This window comes from Lepus europaeus, chromosome 16 (genome assembly GCF_033115175.1).
Source record: "Lepus europaeus isolate LE1 chromosome 16, mLepTim1.pri, whole genome shotgun sequence".
Classification (NCBI taxonomy): Eukaryota; Metazoa; Chordata; class Mammalia; order Lagomorpha; family Leporidae; genus Lepus; species Lepus europaeus.
In genome coordinates, this window is record NC_084842.1 from 57,004,825 (window position 1) to 57,020,167 (window position 15,343).

The 15,343-nt window shown below is 45.7% G+C and overlaps 1 protein-coding gene and 1 pseudogene across 6 annotated transcripts in view; one reads left to right on the plus strand and one right to left on the minus strand.

Annotated features, from left to right (window-relative positions):
• LOC133775452 (glyceraldehyde-3-phosphate dehydrogenase-like) overlaps positions 1-13,413 on the plus strand; it is a 56,948-nt pseudogene extending 43,535 nt beyond the window's left edge.
• Positions 1-15,343, minus strand: part of LIMCH1 (LIM and calponin homology domains 1) — a 346,004-nt gene that overhangs the window by 259,753 nt on the left and 70,908 nt on the right. The window lies entirely within an intron of this gene.

Consider the following 15,343-nt stretch of genomic DNA (forward strand, 5'->3'; position numbering starts at 1 on the left):
TGCAGGCAGTTTTCACACTTCTGCCTGGCAGGCTTTTTTCTTGAGGAAAGTGTCAAAGTCAAAAATATTTCAGCAGCATGTGATTTTCCCACAGATCTCATTAAATGCTCAGTTTCTTGATGAAAGTCCTTAAAAAACAAAATCACGGTAAATATCCTAGTCGCTCAAAATATAGAACCAAGCATTAAGCAACATTTTCCTAAAATTTTCCATTACTGCTATAGTTTGGGGGTGATCCCCAGAATTTGCGTGTTGGAAACTTAATCCCATGTATCTGGGTTATGTATCTGGAGGTGGTGCCTTTGGAAGGTAATTAGAATCAGAAGAGGTCATGGGGGTGGGGCCCCTGGGATGCATTAGTGGCTTCACATGGTGAGGGGGGTGTGGGCATTTGATGTTTGGCATAGTGGTTAAGATGTCATGTGGGACACCTGCATCCCATATCAGAGTGCCTGGGTTCAAGTCCCACCTCCGCTTCTGATCCAGCTTCCTGCTAATGAGCACCCTGGGAGGCAGCAGGCCACAGTTCAAGGACTTGGGTCCCTATCATCCATGCGGGAGACCCAGATTGAGTTCCAGGCTCCTAGCTTTGGCCCCATCCAGTTTCAGCCACTGTGGACATTTAGGGAGTGAATGAGCAGACAGAAAATATAGCACTTGCTCTCTCCACCCCTTTCCCTTTAAAAAAAAAAAAAAGAAAATTAATTAACTTTTTTTAAAAGGAGGAAGAGCGGCCCAGGCTAGCAAGCTTGCTTTGCTCTGTCATTTGATGATACAGCAAAAAGGCCCTCGCTGGATACTGGCACCTGGATATAGGACTAAAGCTCCAGAAACACGAACTAAATAAATTTCTATTGTTTAAAAATGACCTAGCCTCTGATATTTTGGTATAGAACAGGAAGCAGATTAAGACAATTACAGAGGACAAACTAATAAAATTAATGCTAAAGCTTATTAAATGATTTTTACAAGGTCCTCTTCTCACTTCACCCCCTCCCTCTCACCATCCAGGAGCACCATCTTAATCACAAGGCATCTGGCAAAGCCTCCGGCACATGGAAAAGCTCAATAAATAGGCCGAACAAAACGCCAAGGAAATTAACACAAGGATGAATGTTGGGTTTTTCCTCCCCCATCTATTGTGTGGCAGGTATGAGAAGGCTCTCAGAGTTTCTACTGCAGTGGAGGCCGAGATGTGTGTGTGTGTCTGTGTGTGTGTGTTTTAAAGATTTTATTTATTTATTTGAGAGGCAGAGTTACTGACACAGAGAGGGAGAGACAGAGAGAAAGCTCTTCCATCCACTGCTTCACTCCCCAAGCAGGTTCAATGGCTGAAGCCAGGTTGATCCGAAGACAGGAGCCAGGAGCTTCTCCTGGGTCTCCCACATAGGTGCAGGAACCCAAGGACCTGAGCCATCCTGCTCTCCCAGGCCATAGCAGAGAGCTGGACTGGAAATGAAACAGCCAGGACTCAAAGCGGCGCCCATATGGGATTCTGGTGCCACAGGTGGAGGCTTAGCCCATGACACCACAGCGCCAGCCAGTGTGTGTTCTTATCTGACTGTGGCACAACACCCAGGGTGTACTGAATGACAGCATGACTTGATAGGCAGAATATGGACACCAGAGCACCTGCCAACGAAAGGGTACATATTCAAGCCCCCCCCCCCCCCCCTTCCTCCTTGTGTTCCTCTTTAGGTAAGACAGACTTTTCTAGGCCGGCGCCGTGGCTCAACAGGCTAATCCTCCGCCTTGCGGCACCGGCACACCGGGTTCTAGTCCCAGTTGGGGCGCTGGATTCTATCCCAGTTGCCCCTCTTCCAGGCCATCTCTCTGCTATGGCCCGGGAGTGCAGTGGAGGATGGCCCAAGTCCTTGGGCCCTGCACCCGCATGGGAGACCAGGAGAAGCACCTGGCTCCTGGCTTCGGATCAGCACGATGCACTGGCTGCAGCGGCCATTGGAGGGTGAACCAACGGCAAAAAGGAAGACCTTTCTCTCTGTCTCTCTCTCACTATCCACTCTGCCTGTAAAAAAAAAAAAAAAAAAAAAAAAAAGACAGACTTTTCCCTGATGAAAGTCCATTCTTCCGCCCAAGCACGATGATGTGAATTGATCACAGCCAGTGCATGGCATCATCAATTCCAGGAATGCAGAATAAGCATCTGGAGGCTTTCACAGCCATCTGACCATTGCCACCACCTCCCGGTACACAATCATAGCCACACCTTCCTGAGCAGGAGGTAAAGCTGTTGAGCTGTTGCTGGCCAACTGGCCTGGGTGAACTGCACATAATATAAGTTGTACATTGATCGTTCGTGGTCAGTCTTACATGACAATAGGTTGGAACTTTCAGAATTAGAAGTCAAACAACTCGCCCTTCATGGCAGAAGGTGGGGAAGTCCTACAGTAAGCAGCAGAGGCATTGGAGCCAGCAGACCAGAGGAGGAAGGCATTGCAAAAAAATTCCTGGAAAGTGGAATTACAAAGGCAAGTTTTTTAGGTGCAAAAATGTCTGAAATCCATGCATACAAAGTTTTCAAAAAGTTCATAGAAACTGTGTGTTATGAAAAAACTATGCATGAATTCCTAAGATTTTTGCAGCAAAATAAACTTACCTTCCAGTTTAGTTTTTCCACAAACGTTGTGACGTCACCTCATACAAGTCTTTGTTGTGCAATTCACTGGGTCATGTGGCCTGAGCAGGTTACTCAATCTTCCAAATCCCCACCTTCCCGCAAAGTTAGCCTGTGTTTCAAATAAGCAGCTTCCCAAGGCGGTGTGACAGGTAAAGCCGCTGCCTGTGATGCCAGCTTCCCATACGGGCACCAGTTCGAGTCCCGGTTGCACCGCTTCCCACCCAGCTCCCTGCTAATGGCCTGGGGAAGCAGCAGAAAATGGTCCAAGGGCTTGGGTCTCTGCATCTATGTGGGAGACCCAGAATAAGCTCCTGACTTCAGCCTGGGTTGCAGCCATCTGGGGAGTGAAGCAGTGGATGGAAGGTCTTTCTCTGTCTCTCTCTCTGTAACTCTTTGAAATAAAGAAAATAAAATACAAGTGAGCAGCTACCTCATGTCATGGAATGGGCGATTCTGGGGAATGGGCAGAGGGTTTGAAACATGGTGGACAATGCTGACCAGCAACTAACTAGCAACCCTGTAGAGGAGTGGCTGTGTCTCATCAGGCTGACGAGAGGATTTATGTGAAAATGAGAAATGGCTGCAGGCTTCGAGGCAGATTACATGCTTATGATCAACATTTAAATATGACATCGGGAGACGCGGAACAAACTGGGACTACTTTAGAAACTGATAAGGAGATATATAAATGAATGAAATGGAATATACCAATGCTTCATTCAAAGTTGGCTGAAAAAGAAGAGCTTACCCTGTGTAGAAATCAGGAGGCTTTGTATGATTTTCTCTTTCAAGGAACAAAACATTCAAAGGAGAAGTTCTGTATACAATTTGATATTAAGAAATAACCCAAGGATTCCTCCATTTCTGAAATGAGCTGATTTGCAACTAGGTTAGAACTCCTGATGCTAAATAGCATTTTTATTTTTCTCCAGCTTTTCCAATAAATGTGGTCACCAAGATGCAAAATTCTTCCTGGAGCTGGTTTGCTCAATAATCTTAGTGTAGACAATTTCTGATTTTGTTTTTCCCTAAATTAAGTTTGGCTTTAGAGTCCCTTTTGACTCTTAAAAAAAAAAAAAGAAAAAGAAATAAAGAAATGGGCAGTTTCAGTACTTGCTCCCTGCAAGGGTCAATCACACACTGGGATATGCTTCAGATGTGGTTTGTTCCACAGCTGTGTGAACACGATAGCTGTTCGGAGCATCTGCTCTCCAGCAATAAAACAGGGAGCGCCCCGACATCTTCTCATACCCCACACAGAAATTATTTTGGCGACAAACTCAGTGCACAATGGACTGGATGTAGAGATGATAATGTTGTGGTCACTGCAGGATCCAGACTTCACCACATGTGACAATCCACTTGGGGCCACTGTGAAAGCAAAGAATCCGCAACTCCATCCAACAACAGCTGAAGATCTACAAACAGCTTTGCTGGGCGGTTTTAATGACTTGCAGTCATAAACACAAAAGAGGACGACCAGGAGAACGAGAGGAAAAACAGGGACTTGATATGGAAAATAGAGGGAGGCACGCGGATAATTTTGTGCACTCTATGCATACGGTGTGCTGGCTGCCTCATAAATCAAACACAACAAAACGTCTTCCCATTGTGGCGAACTCACCTGCCCTACCCCAGGCACAGCACCTGCCAAGAGCAGATAGCACAAAAGGTTCCCTTTTGATCCTTCCTATGCTATTTCTGCCCGTAAAGTTGTGCTTTAATTCTTTCCACCTTGATTTAAATTAATTCCATTACAGAGTTTCCTTTCTATTTGCTATACGTGCCAGCTGGGTGGAAGCCTGCCGCTGTGTCGGGGACACTAGTCACACTGCTTCCAAGATTTCTTTTCACCCTTGATCTGCAGGACAATCAGCTACAGTCCTCAAGGGGCTGCTGGCTGAACACAGGACAGCCCCATCATGCCAGGACTGACTTCCAACATCAGTCATCGGGCCCCAGCTCAGCTCCTTGCACGCTTCTGGCTCCTGTTTCACTCGCTGAGGGAGAGGTCACCAGGGTCACCCAGGACCTTACAAGGTTTCTGGGGAGAATAATGGTTTTTCTGTATCCCCTCCTTACAAAAGGGAGCTGATCAGCACCACTGTCTAGACATGCAGATATTTTTCATGGACACAGATAGGTTGGGTTCTTTTCTGAAATGAGAAAGGGGTTTACTTTTATTTTAAAGCACGCACCCAGCTATAGGAACCCTTCAGGAAACGCTTCTTAAGAGAAGATTTCTGTGTCAAGCTCACATTCAGAAATAACAGAGAGCACAAGAAAAGGGCTGTGAGCTCCCTGACAGCATGTGACACGTTGCCTAGGGCAATCTGGAGATGGCTTTCATTTTTATTTATTTTTTCTTTGGCTTTCATTTTTGGATCAAAAGATTCACCTTTCAAATAGGAAGTGCAGAAGATCAGCCAGAAATCTTCTGTTTTTATCCTAATTTTCTACTTTATACTATGTTTCCTTAATGAATGTTTTCTACCCCTTCCATAGTTCCAAAACACGTATGCATAGATTTCAAAATGTTTTGCCTCAGGGGTGGGTGGTTGGCACAGCGGTTAGGATGCCACTGGTTGGTCTGCCCACATCCCATATCAAAGAGCCTACTTTTTTTTTTTTTTTTTTTTTTTGACAGGCAGAGTGGACAGTGAGAGAGAGACAGAGAGAAAGGTCTTCCTTGGCCGTTGGTTCACCCTCCAATGGCCGCCGCAGTTGGCACGCTGCGGCCGGCATACCGCACTGATCCGATGGCAGGAGCCAGGTGCTTATCCTGGTCTCTCATAGGGTGCAGGACCCAAGTACTTGGGCCATCCTCCACTGCACTCCCTGGCCACAGCAGAGAGCTGGCCTGGAAGAGGGGCATCCGGGGCAGGACCGGTGCCCCAACCGGGACTAGAACCCGGTGTGCTGGCGCCGCAAGGCGGAAGATTAGCCTAGTGAGCCGCGGTGCCGGCTAAGAGCCTACTTCTGATTCCAGCTTCATGCCAATGCACACCCTGGGAGGTAGCAGGTGGTGGGGTCCCTGTCACCCTCACGGCACACTCTGAGTTCCCAACCCCTGCTTTGCCCTGACCCAGTCCCAGCTGCAGGCATTTGAGGGTGAACCAGTGGATGAAAACTCCATCTATCTGCCTCTCAAATTAAAAAAAAAAATTTGTATAAAAATAAACTTATTTTTAAATTTCATTTTCCATAACTTCTCAAAGTCCTGGATCCAATCCTCATTTCCCATCCTCTGCGAGGACCGCGACACAGATGAAAGTTCCCTGTGTATGGACAAAGCATAGGCACAGAAATTCAGAAATTTCTTGAATTCCATTCCAGTTCTGACCGTGTCTCTCACACAGATTTCCCTGGTGCCATGATTTTAATTACTTTACATGCTGCTTCTTCAATCCTGATGATAAAATGGAAAAGCTGTTTGGTTGGACTTGGGCTGCAAATAGCACAATGACAAGGTTAGGAAAAAATCTCTCACAGTATTAGTTGGCTCACCAAGATTATTCTTAACACAAGCTGTCCCCAACATATGGACATTATTTCTGAATGGCCCAGACTCAAGAGCAGGCCTGGATGAGCCTGCAGCCCCAGCTCTCCAGTGTGGATCACTGTCCCCCTTGGCTAAATCAGAAAAACTCAAGAAGTGAAATACAGATGGACTCACGTTCGTGCAAATGACCAGAGGCGCCATCTCCGCCCCAACAGAGAAGTGCAAGAGTGAGCAACACTGGTGCCCAAACAAAAGGCTCAAATCATTGCACCCAATAAAAACTAAAAGACACGGGTTTGAGTCCTGGCTCCGATTCCAACACAGCTTCATGCTAACCTGCACCCTGGGAGGTAGCAGGTGATGGCCCATGGACTTGGGTTGCTGCCACCCATGTGAGAAACCCAGACTAAGGTCCTGGCTCCTGCTTTTGGCATAGCCCAGCCTTGGATGTGGCGGGCATTTGTGAAGTGAACCAGCAGATGGAACATATCCCTCTCTTCTTCTGTCCTTCAAGTAAATCAAAGCATTTATACATATATTTAAAAAAAAAAAAATTACCACCTCCAAAGATAGAACAAAGATTCCTGATATCCTGATTTACAAACCAGAATGTTTTAATAGAAACACAAAGTTTAAAGAGATTTTCTGATGCCTCTATAAATTTTATTAGAACTGAACTTTACAAAAAGCTATAAATGAATTGAAAACTGCCTATACCCCTAAAAGTAGAGGAAATATGGTATTATCGGCCATTTCTTTAGGAGTCACAAAGTCTTCAATGTTAGGATGAACGGATCATGTAAATCACCTAGTAGCACATGTTTTCACAGAGTTTCTAGGAAGCAGCACTTCAAGACGTTGCTACAATGTAAGAATTTTAAATAGGATTCCAGGGGTTCCTGAAAGCTCCTGCTGCATGGATTGCTACTCCATACATGTCAATACAAGACCATGCTCCACGCTTGCTGTGGCTTTAATCCAAGCTATATCATGAGCCATTCAACCTGGACAAAGCACTATACTTCACTCCCTTCCCCTCAACATTCTTGTTCATCTAAAAGGAAGAAAGAAAATCTCACTAGGAGAATGAATGCAGAATAAATAAATAAATAAAGCTAATTCTAGCTTTACTGTACTCAGATAAGCAAAAAAAAAAAAAAAAAGTGTCACTGTTTCCAAGTGGCTTTGGCTTGGAGCTGGGGGGAGGAGGGGAGCACATATGAGCTTCCTATTGCTGCTGTAACTAATTACCACATTGTGGAGCAGGCATTTAGCCTAGCAGTTAAGATGCCCACAGAATACCTGGGTTCGATTCCTGGCTCTGGCTCCTAACTCCAACTTCCTGCTAAGACAGTTCATGGAAAACTGTAGTTGGGTTCCTGCCACCCCTGTGGGAGACCTGGATTGCATTGCATTTCTGTTTTCTGGCTTCAGTTCCAGGCCAGATCCAGCTGATACAGGCATTTGGGGAGTAAGCCAGAGAATGGGAGAAATCTCTGTATCTCTATCTCTCTTTCTCCTATCGTCTTCCTCCTTTTCTCCATCCCTCCCTTCCTCACTCCCTCCTCCTGCTCACCTTGAAGATAGTAACTGGGCATACATATGGTGAAAGGGGGAATGTGTGCCAATTAATGATGGTAACTTGGAGAAGCAGAACGCCATCCAGTGGTGTCCCTGGATCCTGGCTGCCCTGTAGCATAACATGGCAGGTCTAGGCTGCTGCCTGGACCAGGGCAATGAGACTGGATATCCAACCCTGGATATTCTATGGCATCTGCTACTGCTGTCCATAGCCAATGGTTAGGGCCTTGGGACACTACCAGCCAGCCCACAGTGATGCCACAGCCAGCCTGGGCCTCATTCTCCTCCCAGTTTTCAGCCTAAGCCCAATTACTTCTTCACTCAGCTACCTCCTGAGCCCTCCCTTGAAGAAATTCAGACATGGGACTCCTTCTGCCACCACACAGGAGCTCAGATAGTCTTCTGAGTATACCTGGGACCCCTCTCCACCTGATCTCACCATTCCATCCTCTTAGGTTGCTGTGCAAACCTTCCAAGTTGGCATGAAGTTGCTCCACATAGCAGTCTCTACCCAGACCCCTAACCAAGAAGTGGGTCAAAACTTGCCTCTGCCTTTGGTGTTTCCATCAGCCAGGACAAGGTCCTCTGCCCTCAGCACTCACCTCCACCTGTCTGAGTTTAGCCTTCAATTCCTTTCCTTCCATTAGGCACACACTGCTCCACTTATCCAGAGGCTGTTTCTATTTCCCTACCCTTGAACCTGGACCCACTCTGTCACTTCCTTTGACCAGCAGAATGTTCTAGAAGTAAATGCTTGGATTCCCATGCTTGCCTTTAAGAGGACCGTCAGCAGAAGCAGAGGCCCTCCCTCAGAAGCCAGCTACCTGCAAAAGTTCAAGTACCCTGAGCCCACCATGGGGACGGCGAGCCCAGGCCAACACCAGCCATCTGCAATGGCAATGGAATGGAACTGCCCAGCTGAGCTAGTCAATCCTGATAAATACTAAATTAAATTATTTTTAAGCTACTAAGTTTGGACTGGTTTCTTACACAGCAAGAGAGAACTAAAGCAATCAGAAAGATAATAAACTGTGTATGTGTGTGCATGTGCTTCCAAAAAAAAGCAACAAAATGTGAACATAGTTAGTAAGGCATATACAAATGTAATAAGCAGTCATTTCACCAGAATGCCCGCTCATTTGTAAGGGTTATTGTGCTTTGTTTTTTAACTAAACGCACTCGCCCATTTAATTCATCTGCAGCCAAAGAACCACTTATACTACTCTTTTCTTTCCCAATTAACATGCAGGAGTTTCCCTCAAGGTTAAGGGAATGTGATATGCAAAGTCACTGGACCACTGTCCTGCATCACAAACCAGAGTCTTTGACATCAGTGAGAAAATTCCTCAAGAATGCAAAGGACATAATGCCAATTGTTCAGTGTGAAATTCCAGGGCATTAACCCTTGGAAAGATGCTGTCTTGTTCAGTTTTATTTGGAGTTGATCAAAAGAACCGTGAAACTAGATTGAAACATTATGCACCAGACTCCACGGCCTACTTTTACAAAACATTATAATAGGAACTTGATCCTTTTAAGATCTCCCATATGTCCTATATTTTAGCAACCTGGTCTTAAGACAGGAAGGATCGCTATCATTTAAGAAGGGGTATCTAGCCAAGCAAGCCTCATGATTCAAAGTCAAAATCTTCAACTACAGCTGCTGCACAGGCCTTGATGTTTACCTTTGGAAATGTTTGTAAATGGAGAACTAACAGCGATGCCATGCCCAAATGACACTATTCCAAACAAGAACAGAGGACCCCTGGATTTACTTACTGGGCCAATTTGTTTAGAAAGTTGTCAGGGGTGAGAAAAATGAGAGAGCAGTTCAGACAGGAAGGCGCGGCCCATTTTTTCAGTTGGCATCCTTCTCCTTAATTTTGGTCATGGCTACCCCTCCTATCACACACGCAGATGAGGTGCCACATATACACAAGCTCTGAAGTCCCAAAAGGAGCATGACACAATGGACAGGCTCCCAGCCTCTACAAATCTCTTCCAGGCAAAAAGAGCAGCAAGACATTTGTATTTTTAAGTCACCCAGACAAGAAGTTGAGACTGAACAAAAAGCCAACAATACGCTGTTATTTTTAGCTACCACAATTAATCCACCCAGGCACATCAGCCAGGAAGATAGCCTCCCTATTTTGAACTCAGACTTGTCTATACAATGGAATTCAGTGGGGGAAAACAAGCTATTTTGAGGGCAAATGGTGCTGGATTCATATCTGAGCATCACCACTGACCACGTACGCTGGCCTGTGCATCTAACTCCTGGCCCGACTGCCTTCCTCCATGACGTACACATGATAGTCACAGCTAACTCATAGGGTTAGGGAAAGTTAAAAACAATTTCACATGAAAATGAAAGCTTCAATTAGGAGCCAGGAATAGAGCTTTACTCCATTTTAGTGGTTGTTGCTAAAACATTAACGTTCTTATTTTTTTCTCCTGTAGTATTGATGCTAAAGTCTTAATACCTGCTTACTAAAGCAATCACCCAAAAGCCAAAAGAAAGCCTGAGAAAAGGGTTGTGACTGCTGGTAGATGGAGTTCTCTACCATTCTTAAGTTATGATGGCTGAGGCTGAACAAGGCCGAAGCCCAGAACAAGGAACTCAATCCAGGTCTCTCACATGGGAGGCAAGGCTTCAGTTTCTTGAGCCATCACTACTGCCTTCTAGGGGGTCTACACAGCAGAAGCTGGAGTCTAGGGCTGGAAGCAGATATCAAACCCAGGCACTCTGATACGGGACATGAGCCTAAACTGCTGGCCAAATGCCCACCCCTACCCGTCCTGAAGTCCCCTCATATGTGGCATACAATAAAGTCATGACTAGGGGAGAAAACCGACACACATCATAATTTTAAAAGATGCTTGCTAACTCTGACTACTCCAGAGAGTTCAAAAACAGCATCTGGGGGTCGAGGCGAGGCAAACCAATGCAGCGAGATGACTTCTGCCTCCTTGACATATTCCCATGAGACAAAAGCCTTGAAAACCCAGGAGGCACGGTGCCAACAGAGAACACGGATCGGATGCTCTTCACATGTCGGACCTGGTGGGCGTCTTTCATTAGCCATATACATAAACTTTACAACAAACCCTTCAAGTAGCTCTCGTGTTCTTCATTTTACTGAAAAGGAAACTGGGACTTAAAGAAATGAAGTCATCTGTCCACAGGTCTACAGGGAGAGAGGGGCTGGCTGAGATCCCCACCCAACCCTTCCTCTCCATTCTGCAGAGAACAGGAAATGGGTTACTCAATCATTTCTCATCTCATGTCATGACTTTAGGAATCAACCCATCTAACCCTCTAGGAAACAGACAGGGAGCAGGCGGCTATGAATCCAGCACTGGACTGCACGTGAGGAGGATGGAGACGCACGACAGAGAAATGGCATCCGAACTTTCAGCCTGCAGGGCAGCACTGACTCACACAGACATCTGGTTCTTAAAATGCTGAACTTGCTTGTGTATTGTGTAGAATCGCTACGGTTTCCATGAGGAAGCCATAATGATGGTTTATTTCCAATTTCAGCACTGAAAGAAACACAGGAAAAAAGAAAACCCAGAAAACCAATTGGCTTTCACTGGAATTCTGTCTGCATCTTAAGCCAGCATGTAATAAAGAAGTTATTCTCCTTAAGTGTGTTCAATTTTTAGACTGCTGAAACATGGCACACACACAAACACACACACACAAATGCTGTGTCACACATATTAAGATTCAAAGGAGGATCCAGACTTATGTACAGGTAAATAAAGCCAATCTTTCTTAACCAAACAAGTTCTGAAGATGATTTAATACCTATTTGGAAATATAACTTTAGGAAAATATAAAAACTAGAAAAATGGATAATAAAGGAAACATTCCTGATTTTTGTAACACAGAAATTATTTTGAAACCATTTTGGGGAAGAATGATTGGCACAGTGGTGGGAACACCACCTGGGATGCCCGCATCCCATGTCAGTGCCTGGTTCACATCCTAGTTCCCCTTACAATCCCAGCTTCCTGCTCCTGAGCACCCTAGGAGGGAGCAGGTAGCGGCTCAGCTGCTTAGGTCTCTGGCAGCCCGTGATAACCCAGACTGCGTTCCTGGCTCCTGATCTCAGCCTGGCCCAGCTCCAGTGCTGCGGGCATTTTTTGAGTCAATCAACGAATGGAAGAGTTTCTCTTTCTCTCTCTCTCTCTCTCTCTCTGCCTTGAATGAAAATAAATAAAAATTTTACAAAGTAACCATTTTTGCTTCATTATTATATTTTTGACATTGCCACCTAAAGCTGTTTCCCCAACACTTAATTTCTCTAGAACTGACTCTGCCACTAGCATCCATCATGGTGGCATCTATTAGGGTATCTTTATGTGAAGTCTGTAGTAAGTATTTACTGTTGTTCAGCAAATATTTCTAATTTGCCTTCCTCCAAGAACATAATGGGAGAGTGTTTTCTTGTCTACTTAAGTCAGATAGGAACACTGACTTGCCTAGATTTGTCTTTCACTGGCCAGTGATTTTTGAGTTCAAGATCAAATCCAGAAAGATGTGCTGCTTATCTCACTGTGTTCCCTTTCCTTCGCTGGATGCAAGACATTCCTGATGGGAGAGACTGCATCAGCCTGCATCCACCAGAGAGGCTTACATGGAAACTGGTCCCAGTGGACATGTTGCATAGCCCATAAAGAAAACTTAGCCACTTCTGCTTGTGCAATGCCACTGTATCCCCAAGACACAAACAGTGAAGGTCAAAGTGAATGGATTTGACGATACTGAGTCCCGGGTCAACAGGGCTGCTTTTAACTCCAGCAAAGTGGATCCTGTCATCATTAATTATCTTCTCATTGACCTCAACTACCTGGTCTACATGTTCCAGCATGATGCCACCCATGGCAAGTTCCATGGCACAGTCAAGGCTGAGAACAGAAATCTTGTCGTAAATGAGAAACCCACTCCATCTTCCAGGAGTGAGATCCCACGAACATCGAATGGGTTGATGCTAGGGCCAAATACGTTGTAAAGTCCACTGGTATCTTCACTAGCAAGGAGAAGGCTAAGGCTCACTTGAAGAGTGGAGCCCAGAGCGTCATCATTTCTGCCTCCTCTACTAATGCCTGCATTTCTATGATGGGTATGACTCTCGAGAAGTACAACTCCCTCAGGATCAACAGTAAAGACTTTCATACCAACAACTGCTCAACGCCCCGGCCAAGGCATCCACGACAGCTTTGGCATCATGGAGGGGCTCATGACCATAGTCCATGCCATCACCCAGAAAACGGTGGTAAAATATGGCAGGATTGTCATGAACATCACTTCCACATCTGCTGGCATTACCAACAACAAAGACAAGGTCATCCCTGAGCTGAATGGGAAATACACAGGCACAGCCTTCTGTGTGCCTACATCAAATGTGTCGGCATGGATCTGACCCACTATCTAGAGAAAGCTACCAGTGATGATGACTTCAGGAAGGTGGTGAAGTAGGCATTGGAGGGTGCCCTGAAGGGCATCCTGGGAGGCACCGAGGACCGAGTTGTCTTCTGTGACTTTAACAGTGACACCTTCTCTTTCACCTTCAATGCTAGGGCTGACATTGCCCTCAATGACCAATCTGTCAAACTCATTTTCTGCTATGTCAATGAACTGGTCACAGCAACAGGTGGTGGCCCTATGGTCCACATGGAGTAAAAGCCCCTGGATCACCAGCCCCAGCAAGAGCACCAGAGAAAGATACAGACCCTCAGACACTGAGGAGTCTCTGCCCCAATCAATCTCCAACACACTGCTCCCCTCTTCACAGTTTCCATCCCAGATGTCCTGAAGAAGAACAGGGGCTTGGGGAACCCTATCTTCCTGTGTGCCATTAATAAAGTCCACTGCATACATTCTCCCCAAAAGTAAAACAATCAAAAGGAAACAGTTGTTTTAAGCAACTGACATTTGAGTATTGTTTATTACTACAGCATAACCTAGTACATCCTGTCTGATAAAAAAAAAATCAAGAAAACTTGAAAAATAGATGCAAAGATCATTTCCATTGCCTTCATCTTCCCCTTTTCATAATTCTTTACAGGTTCAAATCTGAGAACACTGTGTTTGCCATGGCCTGCTGAAACTTCAACATAACCAACTTGAATATTTGTTTGAACAAAGCACCATGCTGCCAAATGCCACTGTTGTCAGCATCACTTCTCACAGATATTGAAATCCACAGGGAACAGTCTGTCCACGTATGTATGCCAGAATAGTAAGTGTGCTCCTCAGAAATGAGTACCCTTCACTCAATGGCTACACACAAGTAAATTTATATTCAAGTAACGCATGGGTCAGTGCCCTAGAAGCAAATACACAATGGCTGCTTTGTAGAACAGGAATATTTAAAAAGCCCAAGGGGAACATGAGAACAATAAAGCAAACTGAAAAACAAAAACACACACACAAGAAAATGGTATGCAGATGGACTATAATATCCAAAACATGCTATCGAGTGAGGCAGGAAGAATTCGGCACAGCCACTTACGTGCTCTACCCCCGCTGGAACTCATCTGGAGGATTTGCACCTGCTATTTATGCTGCCGCATACCATTTCTTCCTTCCTAAGTAGACAGAGTTCAAACAACACAGCCCATTTCACGTGCAACTTAGAAAGGGAAACGGTCAGGAAAAAAAAAGAATCACAAATGCAAGCCAACGCTGGCGAGGGACAGGAAGAATACACATAAGGACTCCAGGGAAGTCGAGCCGCAGAGAACTGCCTTCCAGAAGCAGCTTCAGCCCTTGGCTCCCTGGAGCCCCCTACCCTGCCATGGGGGGGGGGGGGGGGCTGTTGTTCCCTCTCAGGAGATGACTTGGATGCCAGATGTGACCTCCCTCACCTTTCATCAACCCTACCCAAAACCAGGGTTTGCTTTCTGTTCCCAGCATCCCATGAAAAATAGGAAACCAGTCTGTGGATTTCTGGAGTCGGAAAGTTGGAACACACCTAGAAGAACAGCAACACAATCCATTGTTCCCCTTTACAGCTGGGGAGTTTAAACAGCTCACTTAAAATCACATGTCTAGGGGCTGGTGTTCGGACTAGCAGTTAAGATGCCCGCACCACACATCAGAGTGCGTGGGATTTATTCCTGGCTCTGCCTCCTGACTCCAGTTTCCTGTCGATGTGGACCCTGGAGGGTAGTGGTGATAGGTCAAGTAACTGGTTTTCCACCACCCACTTGGAAGACCTGGATTAAGTTCTGGCTCCTGGTGTCAGCCTGGCCTAGCCCCAACCCTTGTGAGACTCCCCATCCCTGCCTCTCAAATAAGCAAATTTTTAAAAATACATAAGGTTGGGGACTGGCACTTTGGCATAGCGGGTAAAGCCACTGCCTGCAGTACCTGCATCCCATATAGGTGCCAGTTCGAGTCCTGAGTGCTCCACTTCTGATCCAGCTCCCTGCGAATGGCTTGGGAAAGCAGTAGAAGCCTGCACCAGTGTGGAAGACTGAGAAGAAGTTCCTGGCTGGCTTTGGATTGGCATAGCTCCTGCTATTGTGGCCATCTGGGAAATGAAAATGCAGATGAAAGATTCTCTCTTTCTTTCTCTCTCTCTCTGCCTCTGCCTCTGCCTCTCTGT